The sequence below is a fragment of the Bison bison genome, unplaced genomic scaffold, assembly GCF_000754665.1.
Source record: "Bison bison bison isolate TAMUID 2011002044 unplaced genomic scaffold, Bison_UMD1.0 scf7180017864464, whole genome shotgun sequence".
NCBI classification, from domain to species: domain Eukaryota; kingdom Metazoa; phylum Chordata; class Mammalia; order Artiodactyla; family Bovidae; genus Bison; species Bison bison.
In genome coordinates this window covers 2,433,116-2,446,092 of record NW_011495025.1, presented here as the reverse complement: position 1 = coordinate 2,446,092, position 12,977 = coordinate 2,433,116, and the positions used below count along the sequence as shown (strand labels likewise).

Here is a 12,977-nt window from a genome sequence, read left to right as displayed (position 1 = left end):
ATGTGAACCGTGAACTCCTGATGTTCAAGCTGGTTTTAGAAAAGGCAGAGGAACCAGAGACCAAATTGCCAACATCTGCTGGATCATGGAAAAAGCAAGAGAGTTCCAGAAAAGCATTTATTTCTGCTTTATTGACTATGCCAAAGCCTTTGACTGGGTGGATCTCAATAAACTGTGGAAAATTCTGAAAGAGATGGGAATACCAGAACACCTGATCTGCCTCTTGAGAAATTTGTATGTGGGTCAGGAAAAAACAGTTAGAACTGGACATGGAGCAACAGACTGGTTCCACATAGGAAAAGGAGTACGTCAAGGCTGTATATTGTCACCCTGTTTATTTAACTTACATGCAGAGTACATCATGAGAAACGCTGGACTGGAAACAACACAAGCTGGAATCAAGATTGCTGGGAGAAATATCAATAGCCTCAGATATGCAGATGACACCACCCATATGGCAGAAAGTGAAGAGGAACTACAAAGCCTCTTGATGAAAGTGAAAGTGGAGAGTGAAAAAGTTGGCTTAAAGTTCAACATTCAGAAAACGAAGATCATGGCATCTGTTCCCACCACTTTATGGGAAATAGATGGGGAAACAGTGGAAACAGTGTCAGACTTTATTTTTCTAGGCTCCAAAATCACTACAGATGGTGATTGCAGCCATGAAATTAAAAGATGCTTACTCCTTGGAAGGAAAGTTATGTCCAACCTAGATAGTATATTCAAAAGCAGAGACATTACTTTGCCAACAAAGGTTCGTCTAGTCAAGGCTATGGTTTTTCCTGTGGTCATGTATAGATGTGAGAGTTGGACTGTGAAGAAGGCTGAGCGCCGAAGAATTGATGCTTTTGAACTGTGGTGTTGGAGAAGACTCTTGAGAGTCCCTTGGACTGAAAGGAGAATCAGCCAGTCCATTCTGAAAGAGATCAGCCCTGGGATTTCTTTGGAAGGAATGATGCTAAAGCTGAAACTCCAGTACTTTGGCCACCTCATGCGAAGAGTTGACTCATTGGAAAAGACTCTGATGCTGGGAGGGAATGGGGCAGGAGGAGAAGGGGACAACAGAGGATGAGATGGCTGGATGGCATCACTGACTCAAAGGACGTGAGTCTGAGTAAACTCTGGGCGTTGGTGATGGACAGGGAGGCCTGGCGTGCCATGATTCATGGAGTCGCAAAGAGTTGGACACGACTAAGCGACTGATCTGATCTGATCTGATCTGATCAGTTCAATTCAGTCGCTCAGTTGTGTCCGACTCTTTGCGACCCCATGAATCACAGCAAGCCAGGCCTCCCTGTCCGCCACTAACTTTGATGTTGCAGCTATACAAATATATAGCTGTTTCTAAATTCAATTGTATGGAAGGATTCTTGACTCTGTCACTTTATGTAACCTTGGGTAAATTATTTAATGCCTCTAAGTTTTAATGTCTTTATTCATACAATGGGATATTGAAGACTCTGAGTTTTTGTTGGTGAGTTTTACAAGTGCTAAATATTTGGAAAAATCATTTGGAATTTTCTTTTTTAAGTCATTAAATAAAGAAAATACTTCTTAAATTCTTAATATAGATCTTATCACACAGGAGGTACTCTCTCCATATATATATTAGTTATATAACATTTTTAACTTCATCATCATCATTATGGTTGATCATTTTTTAATTCAGAAGTCACATACTTGGGTCCTTGACTTTGACTAAGTCACTGTTAGCAGGCATAGTCTTTCATGGTAACCTTCTAAGGATTCTTATATAACTGGTGTCCTCTGAATATTTCTCTGATTCAGCAGAAGTCCATAAAACGAAACTCCTTCTCGAAGATAGTACTTATAAATAACAAAAAAGAGAAAGTCCTTTCTTAAATTTGTGCTTGTTCCTCTGTTAGGCAAGCCATTCCCATAGTAATGAAATAAAAATCTTCTAGATGCATATGAGCTTTCCTGGTGGCTCAGCAGTAAAAGGACCCACTTGCCAATGCAGGATACATGGGTTTCATCCCTGGGTCAGGAAGATCCCCTGGAGAGGGAAGTGGCAACCTGCTCCAACATTCTTGCCTGAGAAATCCTATGGGCAGAGCAGACTGGCAGGCTGCTGTCCAGAGGGTTGCAGACAGTAGGACAACTTAGCAAGTAAACGAGATTTATATATGTTAAAAGCAATCTAAGGAAATGAAGCTCCCCATTCCTCATAACTGCTGTTTTCATTTTCAGTTTAGGCCAGTGGAAATCAGATTGCAAGAAGGTATTTTAAGACAATGACAGAAATTTTGAATCATTTGCATTGTGTGCTTTACTTCCAGTTTGCAACATCGCGGTTAATATCAGAAAAACATAAAATTTAGAAAAGAGCAAAAACTTGATTAGAAATGCCTTAGAATAGCATCATTATATGTTATGTTATATATCATTTTGCAACTTATATATTGTATTTTTCTTCTGTAACTATCACACATATTAGGTAATGGGTTTTGAGAAAATAATGATAGTGAAAAATATTGATATACCACATTTTATTCCCTCTTAAGTATACTATTGATCAGATTCTAGACTATAATTTTTAGCTCTGCTGAGGAATGACAGACACAATCATGAGTTTTATTATGGGTTATAAAAGGATACTATATAAAATCCTCACTCAAAAATTGTTCCTCAACAATAGATATCTTTTGCGCAAGTACTTAAATAACACTTCCTCATGTCAGTTGTAACCCTCTCATCAAGGTTTTAGGTCAAGGACTGAAAAATGCAGTGCTAAAAGCTGAAGTCTTATTACTCTGTGAAAGGCTATTGTCATCACTTATATTTTAAAATTGTTTTTAACCCTAAATGAACTGAGCTATATACATCCCCCAAAATATATGTTAGTTGCTCTGCTCTAACATATATGTTAGTTGTCCGACTCTTTGCAACCACATGAACTATACCCTCCAGGCTACTCTGTCCAAAAGATATGGATCAATATTAAAATTTTTGTTTTCCTTAATCAAATTCACATTTTTAGCTTTGTTTTATAAAATCCAGATAAAAGAATGCACTTATAAATGGTATGTTATAAAATTATTTTACTTAGATCAAAAAATTATTTTACCTAGATCAAACAGGACCATAAAGCATTAGACAAACTATATTTGGGAATAAAGCAATTCAGATTGACTATACTTTAGTGTGCTGAAATTTCAATACTTTTTCTTAGAACTAATGGTAAGATTTCTTTCCCATTACATAATTTTGATTCAGTTTGTATGTTCCCTGTTCTCTCAAATGCTGGTATTTTTTTTTTAATTTTTATTTATTTTAAGTGGAGGCTAATTACTTTACAATATTGTGGTGATTTTTGCTATACATTGACATGAATCAGCCACAGGTGTACAGCTTAAAAGCTGAGGTGCCTGATGCAAGACAGAAACTCTAGGCTGGGGATGGTGTTTATGGAAAACAAAAATGTGTCTCAGCCATTTCTATTTGCTTCAGTGTCATTTGCCCTTGTGAAGAGGTCATCCTGACAGATTTCAGGGTTTACTTTCAGAGGATTTTGTTCCATTTACTGTATACCTATAGATTCAGCATGTCTCAGGACACATGTGAGGCCAGGAATTTTCTTTTATATATATTATTTATTTGGCCATGCTGGATCTTAGCTTCTGCATGCAGTACCCTCAATCTTTGATGCAGCATGTGAATTCTTATTTGTGGCATGCAGAATCCTTTTTTAGTTGCAGTATGCAAGCTTCCAGTCCCAGTATGTGGGAACCAGTTCCCTGACCAGGGACTGAACTCAGATCCGCTGCATTAGGAGTTTGGAGTCTTAGCCACTGGACCACCAAGGAAGTCCCAAGGATTTTTCTATGTTACCATCTTGAACCAAAATTCTGTATGTTCCAGGTTCTAACACAAATTCCTATGTGGTCTAGGGTCCGTTGATTAAACAGACAATATCTACTTTTTAAAGTCCTGACAACTTTGACATTTTTTCCTCTCTTGTTAAACTCATTCATGATACCAGAAGCCAAGTTATTTTATGACTAGAAAAAAAAAAAACAAAACATTTTTTAGGTTTGGAGCTGATTATATACAAGTATTTGAGAAATTTAAATAGATTTTCTGTTACAAATGAAGCCAAGGTTGTAAAGACAGTTCCCAGATAACATATAGCAAATTCAGTTTCTTTCTTACTGTTATTTTAAATTTATTCTTGCTATGATACTACCGCTCCACAAAAGCCTCTATTTCTTAACACTCACTATGCCCTCTTCCTAGTCAGCACGTGTTTTCACTGATCATCAATATTAGAAACAACTCTGGCAAAATGGGGAGATAAAAGCTTATCAGTTTTTAGACATATATACTTAAAAACTTACCACATTTATTTCATTAATGTTGATTATATTTTAGGTCATAAATTACTAACAGGTTAAAATTTTTATTTAACATAAATTTTACACCACCCCATCTTACTAAACTAATGAAATAATATATTCAATGCATGTGTGTATATGTATGTATATATATATGTGTGTGTATATATATATATATATATATATTGCAGCTTATTTCCTAAATACTTCATCTTGTAGGAAATTTTCAAAGGAGAGTACATTTTTCTTGCTAATAATTTGTTATATGGCTAGCTTGATTTTTGGCAGATAGTCAGTTTTCTGAAAACACTTTAATCTATAATGATACTAGCACCAAAAAATTTAAATTTCTTATTCTTTGCTTGAAAGCTTTCATCCCTTTAAAAATGAGCACACAGAATCATTCCTTAAAAGAAGGATAATGAATAAGTAGGGACTTTTTATTCTTTAACTTTTGGCATTACCTTAAAGATTGTTTCTATAAAGATTTCAAGATACCATAATATAATAATTGAAGTGAGTGAAGTATAGCTGAATATCCATAACCTAGGCATAGGTTCTCAACGTATAATCAAGTCAATTTTTTAAGAATTTTCTATAGTGAATATGTGTAGTGTTACATGGATATCCATCCATTAGAATGTAGCATACTACTTAAGGCTCTAAAAGATAAATTTGATTCAGAATCAAGTTTGCACTCGAAAAAGATCTTACAGTTACAGATACATGTAAGTATCCAGGGCAAGAATTCTATTCAAAATGTAAGAGAATGCTTAGGGTATATAAAAAGAAGAAGGCAATCAATACAAATTTTTTTTTAATAGTGCATATTTTGAAGCTCCAATAATTTGGCCACCTAATGCAAAGAGCCCACTCACTGGAAAAGACTCTGATGCTGGGAAAACTGAAATCAAAAGGAGAAGAGGGCGGCAGAGGATGAGATGGTTAGATAGCGTTACTGACTCAATGGACTTTAAGCTCTGGGAGATAGTAGAGGACAGGGAATCCAGATGTACTACAGTCCACATGGTTGCAAAGAGTAGGACATGACTTAGCAACTGAACAACAACATTAAATTATTGTATTATTGATAGATCTTCAGTATTTTTATATACTGTGTAAAAATATTTAACTTGATTCATCTATTATAAAAAATTTGGTAATCACCAACACAGGGAAATCTGCTCAAAATTCAATAATAAACTAAATGGGAAAATAATTTTTTAAAAAATAGATAAATGCATATGCATAAGTGTATCAATTAGCTGTACACCTAAAACTAACACATTGTTAATCTGCTATGCTCCAATATATAATAAACATTCTTAATTAAATAATATACTATAAATTTGGTAATCAGAAGTATAACAAAAGGATACAAAAAGTTGAAAATCATTATCCTAAAGATACAAGTAAGAAGGGAAAATAGTCATCTGAAAAGGCCTTATAAATAACTGAGAAAAGAAGAGACATGGAAGGTAAAGGAGAATGGAAAAGATATACCCATGTGAATGCAGGGTTCAAGAGAATAAAAAGGAGAGGTAAGAAAGCCTTCTTAAGTGACCAATGCAAGTAAATAGAAGAGAACAGTAAAATGGGAAAGACTAGCGATCTCTTCAAGAAAATTAAAGATATCAAGGAATGTTTCATGCAAAGATGGGCAAAATAAATGGCAGAAATGGGAAAGACAGAAGCAGAAGAGACTAAGAAGAGGTGGCAAGAATATACAGAAGAACTATAGAAGAAAGGTCTTAATGACATGGATAACCACAAAGATGTGGTCACTCATCTAGAGCCAGACATCCTGGAGTGTGAAGTCAAGTAGACCTTAGGAATCATTACCTTGAACCAAGCTAGTAGACGTGATGGAATTCCAGCTGAGCTATTCCAAATCATCAAAGACGAAGCTGTTAAAATGCTTCACTCAATATGTCAGCAAATTTGAAAACTCAGCAGTGGCCTCAGGACTGAAAAGATCAGTTTTCATTCCAATCCCAAAGCAGGGCAATGCCAAAGAATGTTCAAACTACTGTACAATTGTACTCATTTTATACAGTAGCAAGGTAATGCTCAATATCTTTCAAGCTAGGTTTCAGTAGTACATGAACTGAGAACTTCCAGACATACAAACTGGGTTAAGAAAAGGCAGAGGAACCAGAGATCAAATAGCCAACATTCATTGGATCATAGAGAAAGCAAAGGAATTCCAAAAACAAAAACAAAAAACCACTTCAGCTTCACTGACCACACAAAAGCCTTTGACTATGTGGATCACAAAAAACTATGAAAAATTCATAAAGAGATGGGAATACCAGACCACCTTACCGGCCTCTTGACAAATTTGCATGCAGGCAAAGAAGCAACTGTTAGAAATGGATGTGGAACAACAGACTGATTCAAAACTGGGAAAGGAGTAGATCAAGGCTGTATACAGTCATCCTGCTTATTTAACTTATATCCAGAGTACATCATGCAAAATGCCAGGCTGGATGAAACCAGAGATCAAATTGCCAACATTCATGGGATCATAGAGAAAGCAAAGGAATTCCAAAAACAAAAAAAATCTAATTCTGCTTCACTGACCACACAAAACCCTTTGACTGTGTGCATCACAACAAACTGTAGAAACTTCATAAAGAGATGGGAATATCAGACCACCTTACCTGCCTCTTGAGCATCATGCAAAATGCCATGCTGGATGAAACAAGCTAGAATGAATGTTACTGGGAGAAATATCAACAACTTCAGATATGCAAATGATACCACTCTAATGGGCAAAAAAGTAGAGGAACTAAAGAACCTCCTGAAGAGGGTCAAAAAAGAGAGTGAAAAAGCTGCCTTAAAACTCAACATTCAGAAAACTAAGATCATGGCATCTGGTCCCATTACTTCATGGCAAATAGATGGAGAAAAAGTAGAAACAGTGACAGATTTTATTTTCTTGGGCTCCAAAAATCTCTGAGGATGGGGACTGTAGCCACAAAATTAAAAGAAACTTACTCCTTGGAAGAAAAGCTCTGACAAACCTAGACTGCATATTACAAAGTAGAGACATCATCTTGCCAACAAAAGTCCATACAGTCAAAGCTACAGGTTTTCCAGTGGTCATGTACAAATGTGACAGCTGGACCATAAAGAAAGCTGAGCAATTGAAAGAACTGATGCTTTCAATTTGTGGTGCTGGAGAAGACTCTTGAGAGTCCCTTGGACAGCAAGGAGATCAAACCAGTCAATCCTAAAGAAAATCAACCCTGAATATTTATTGGAAAGACTAATGCTGACACTCCGATACTTTGGCCACTTGATGCAAAGAGCCAACTCATTGGAAAAGACCCTGATCCTGGGAAATATTGAGGGCAGGAGGAGAAGGGGGTGACAGAGGAGGAGATGGTTAGATGGCATCACCAATGCAATGGACATGAGTTTGAGCAAATTCTGGGAGATAAGGAAGGACAAGGAAGCCTGGTGTGTTGCAGTTCATGGGGTCACAAAGAGTCAGACAGGACTTAGCAATGGAACACCAAATGGGAATTTTTCATATGTGTGTTCATTTACTTCTCTTAAACCTTTGAAATAATAATAAATGTGTACTTCTAAGTGTGGTTTGGAGGTTCCACAGGACTAATAATTTATTATAAGGAAACCATAAACTGGTTTTGGAGTTATTTAGTTTTACTTGCTTATTCCTATGCTGTGAAACAAGATAGAAAATATTTAAAATACATGTGCCAAGTTGTTTTTATTTTTGGATTTAATAGTATCAATATTTTGAAACAATGTATTTTAATATGATATTACATATTAGTCATAAATTTTTAATTTTCCCTCTTCTACTCTATCTACTAAATTCACCCCAGAGCAACTATAATTAAAGTGATTTTAATATAGGAATAATCAGTCTCAAACTGAATATAATCTTTACCATTTCAAATATTTATATATGTGTATTAATAAGCAAAGAATCTAGTGTCACAAACTCATAGGCAGAGGAAAATTATGATTTTTAATTGGAATGCATATCTATGATTATAAAGTTTATTTTATATAATTTATTAACATTTTAGTTAATTTCTTAATTTTCTTAAAATGTAAATGACTTCAAAAACAGTTTCATCTAACCAAAATAATTACATATGGTTTGAAAAGAAGAACCTTCATCTACATATTTTATGTATTTACCTATTTTCTGTTCATGATGTATACTCTCACAAGAATCTGTACCTGCTCAGAGGCAACTTTCTTCTTAGAAATTCAAGGCTGATTACAATTTTGGAATCATTTAAAATTCCTCAATTAAGTGCTGACCATTGAAAATCACATTATTAAATATTTTTAACTGCATGTATGGAAAACAATGACAAATTCTAATCACGAGGTTAGGGTAGAGTATGCCTTTGGTACTATTGCTTCTATTAGAAATGTTTTACCATATATATCATTAGCATATCAAAATGGATAATAGTTTGCTATGACTCAAATTTATTATCTATTTTCTTAAGTCTAATAATGGAATATTTTGGTAAGGAACTATATCTAAGGGATGACATAAAAGTGGTATTTTTATAGCACCTGTAAGTTTTCATAATACATTTCTATTTTTCCTTTGATATTTTCATTAACCTTAAAAATCAGGACTTAAGTTTATCTCATTATTTAGAGAAAATGAATCATAAAAGACCTAACTAAAACAGGGGAACATTGGTAAAATTGCAGTTGTGGCAACCACAGAAATTCACAGTCCAGGTCTTCCTTCAGGACAAACTTGCTGCATGCAATATAGAGAATCAACAGCCTTCACTTGCTCCACCTTCTAGGTTACACTATCCCCTTGGGTAAGGCCACAGCCACGCACCCTGGGTGCTCCCAGCCAGTGACTGAGCCTGGTGGGATTCCTAAAACTGAGCCATCCCTGCCTAATCTGGGACAATTCTAATAGGTAATCTTTGTCCTGGGACTCCTTATTGACCTGGCTGAGACTCTCACCAGGCTGCACTGCAGTCTACGGCTCTTTCTACTCAGTGCTCCTTTCTTCCCTTCATGAACAAATGTCAGACCAAGACTGCAGTCTGCAAGGTCTCTCTGCCTACTTTTGCTCTTCCTCTTCTTTATCTTAGGGGGTTTATTTTCTTAAATATATCTCCTTAAGCACAGTCCAATGCTGATATCTGCAATAGACGGTCTGAGATAATACAGTGGCTAATTACCTTCATGGATAGTAGAGAGAGATTCATGCTCGTAGGACTACTGGTAACTGAGAAATGTTGTCCAGCTAAAATATGAAATCCTATTATATAAATAGATCACAAGAGTTCTGCTCCTAGGAATGGTAATGAAGCATGTGTACATACATGCTCAGTCATGTAAAATTCTTTGCTACCCCATGGACTGTAGCTCACCAGGCTCCTGTCTATGGAATTTTTCAGGTAAGAATACTGGAGCAGGTTGCTATTTCCTTCTCCAGGGGATCTTTCAGGAAGTGAACCCATATCTCCTGGATTGGCAAACAGGTTCTTTACCAACTGGGCCACCAGGGAAGCCCTAAAGAACAGTATTGCATGCTAACCTAATGACAGGAGCAACTAGAAAAATTTGACAAAACTTGAAGAAAAAAAATCTGTTTGATGAATCAGAAAACTCTTAAAATATGGGGAATTTTTAAGGCCAGACCTGGGGAAGAAAAGAATAAAATAATCAAAACATTCTAAGTATTTTTACAATAGAAACATTTCGGAAAGGAACAATGGACCAAAGGTTGGGATATAATCACACAAATAAACTATTTAATTTCAAACTAAACACTACTTATAAAAGGCTCAAAAATCAACTTTTGTACTTCAATGTGTAATAATTATGTGAATTTAAGCAAAGGCTTAACCTCAATTTTCTCATTGTGAAGTGGGTGAAATATTAATATACTACCTCATAAGTGTATTATGATAATTTTGAGATAATATTTCTAGTGCTCTGACAGTCCAATACATATTAAGCACTAACATTTTGTTAAGATAAGTGAAATTCTCTCTCACAAACACACATACAAATACATTCCCTCGAAAACACTGTTTTATTTAAAGCTCTCATATTTTCACAAAAAAAATTATTCTCCCAAATGACTTTTGAGGATCACTCAAAAATATCCATCAATATTTATTCTTGGGTAAAAAGTCTAAAATGTAGATACTCTCATAATATTATATGGTATATATTTAGAAACTGATGATGAAATACAGTCTCTAAAGTCTCAGAAATTATAATTAGTGGAATGCCATAAAAACAAACATTTCAAGTAGTTGCTTATTACTCTGTATGTTAGAATATGCTTTGCTGTGTCACAGAAATTTCGCTATAATGTGATCCATTACTTATGTAAGATGACTTGATTATACTAAACACTATTGATGTTACTCAATTTGGAACTATCTACTAGAAACCCTAACCCTAATTTGGAAAAAATACTGTGTCATGACTCGGAGGTATATTATGTCAGAGTGGCCTGAATATTTTTAACCATAGCAATGGGTAAAAAAAAAATTCTATATTTCATCAGTCTTTTTTCTACTGAAATAATTTATATAATAGTATTGCTTTAACAATGTATTTTTTTCTAAGAATGCACCTATCTAATTGCAGTGGAATAGAAGATATATAGCACTGTTCAGTTTCAAAATTTTTTAAAATTTCATTATTTCCACCAATTATCCTATAAGTCAGCACTCATATTTTAATTATGCAAATTATGCATAAAGACACTGAATAATATAAATGTATCAAAATAATGTGAATTTTTAAACAAAAGTGAATGGCTGTAGTGTTTATTCTGTGTTCTACCATTATAAAGTTTCACTGTTTACTGAATAATGATATTGGACTGTAGTAAACCTTTTTCTCACATAAAAAAAGTAATGATTTATGACATTATTAATTGTCTAGATGCCATCTGGACAGATTCACCATTTTATTCTGAAATTAATTTTCAAAAAGTATGCAGAAGTTTCAAAAATCATAATTTATTTCTATCTTCATACCATATTTGGTCAGCTAGCTATTATTTTCTAGCCTGTTGGCACTGACAATTTGGATCAGTTTGTATTTCAAATCACTCAGGCACTTAATAGCTTATAAATGTTTACACGGGGACCAGAATGGAGAAGAAAACAAATTTTGAAGGAAAACATCAGTGTGTACACCAGCCCTGGACAATACCCAGTAATGTTAGCTTCATTTTTTCTTATTAATTTCACTCTCTCTGTAGTTGAAGCCAATTCTTCCTACAGCCTTCCTTTCCATACTAACCTAGTCTTTGCAAAATAAAATCTTTGATATTGTGTATCTTTGTGGAGGAAATCAAAACTATTCAGATATAAAATTTCTCATAGATTGCTATAATTTATTCAGTCCTCCCTGTCCAGAGGGTTGCCTCCTATACTGACTCTAAGCACAGCCATGCAGATCACTTTGGTTAATAGTGAAGAAGCAAATGTAGCACAAGCAGAAAGAAGAAAACTGCATCTTCACTGAGACATTCCCTATCTTAGTGCTATTGAAATAAGTAATCTAGTTTATATATATTAAAAAAAGAAAAAAAAAGCCTAGAGTAGCCTGTCACCTGAAAAAACACAATGATCACATCACCTCTGTAACTCCAACTAGTATGTAGCAAGTTTCCAGGCATAAGAATGAGCCACCCTAGACCAACCAGTCCTAGATGACCTCCTGATGTCTAGACAAGACGGACTTGAGGTCAGCAAAGCATACCCTACATCAGCAAAAGTGTCTAATCAACACAGACATCTGTGGGAAGTAATAAATGGCAGTGGTTTAAAAACTAGATTTGTGAGTGATCTGCTGTAGAGCTAAAGGTGATTAATACAACATAGTTTCTATGGTGACTCATAAAATCTCTCACTCATTGGGCCTGTTTTCAAATTTTCAAAGCAAACATTGCCTAATAAATTTATGATGGGGATCAAGATTTTGGGGAACGAAAAAACAAACAAAATAAAATTTATGTTTTAAGTAGAAGCAACTAAGGTCTCTTTTTGTGGGGTGAAGAGGAGGTAAGAAAATGCATTGGAAATCCATGTAGAGTCTTTTGCTAAGATTTCTGGAAGCCAGAAGGAAATTTTGTTATCTTGTTTTTAATGGACATTAAAGGTTACTATAATAATACAAATTCCGTTCAATTCAGTTCAGTAGCTCAGTTGTGTCCAACTCTTTGTGATCCCATGAATTATAGCACTCCAGGCCTCCCTGTCCATCACCAACTCCCGGAGTTCACCCAGACTCATGTCTATCGAGTCGGTGATGCCATCCAGCCATCTCATCCTCTTTCGTCCCCTTCTCCTCCTGCCCCCAATCCCTCCCAGAATCAGGGTCTTTTCCAGTGAGTCAACTCTTCACATGAGGTGGCCAAAGTATTGGAGTTTCAGCTTTACCATCAGTCCTTCCAATGAACACCTAGGACTGATCTCATTTAGGATGAACTGGTTTGATCTCCTTGCAGTCCAAGGGACTCTCAAGAGTCTTCTCCAACACCACAGTTCAAAAGCATCAATTCTTTGGCACTCAGCCTTCTTCACAGTCCAACTCTCACATCCATACATGACCACAGGAAAAACCATA

General features: G+C 35.3%; 1 pseudogene; it reads left to right on the top strand.

The window, feature by feature from the left end:
- The first annotated feature begins 4,975 nt into the window (after window positions 1–4,975).
- Window positions 4,976–12,977, top strand: part of LOC105003199 — a 15,028-nt pseudogene continuing 7,026 nt past the window's right edge.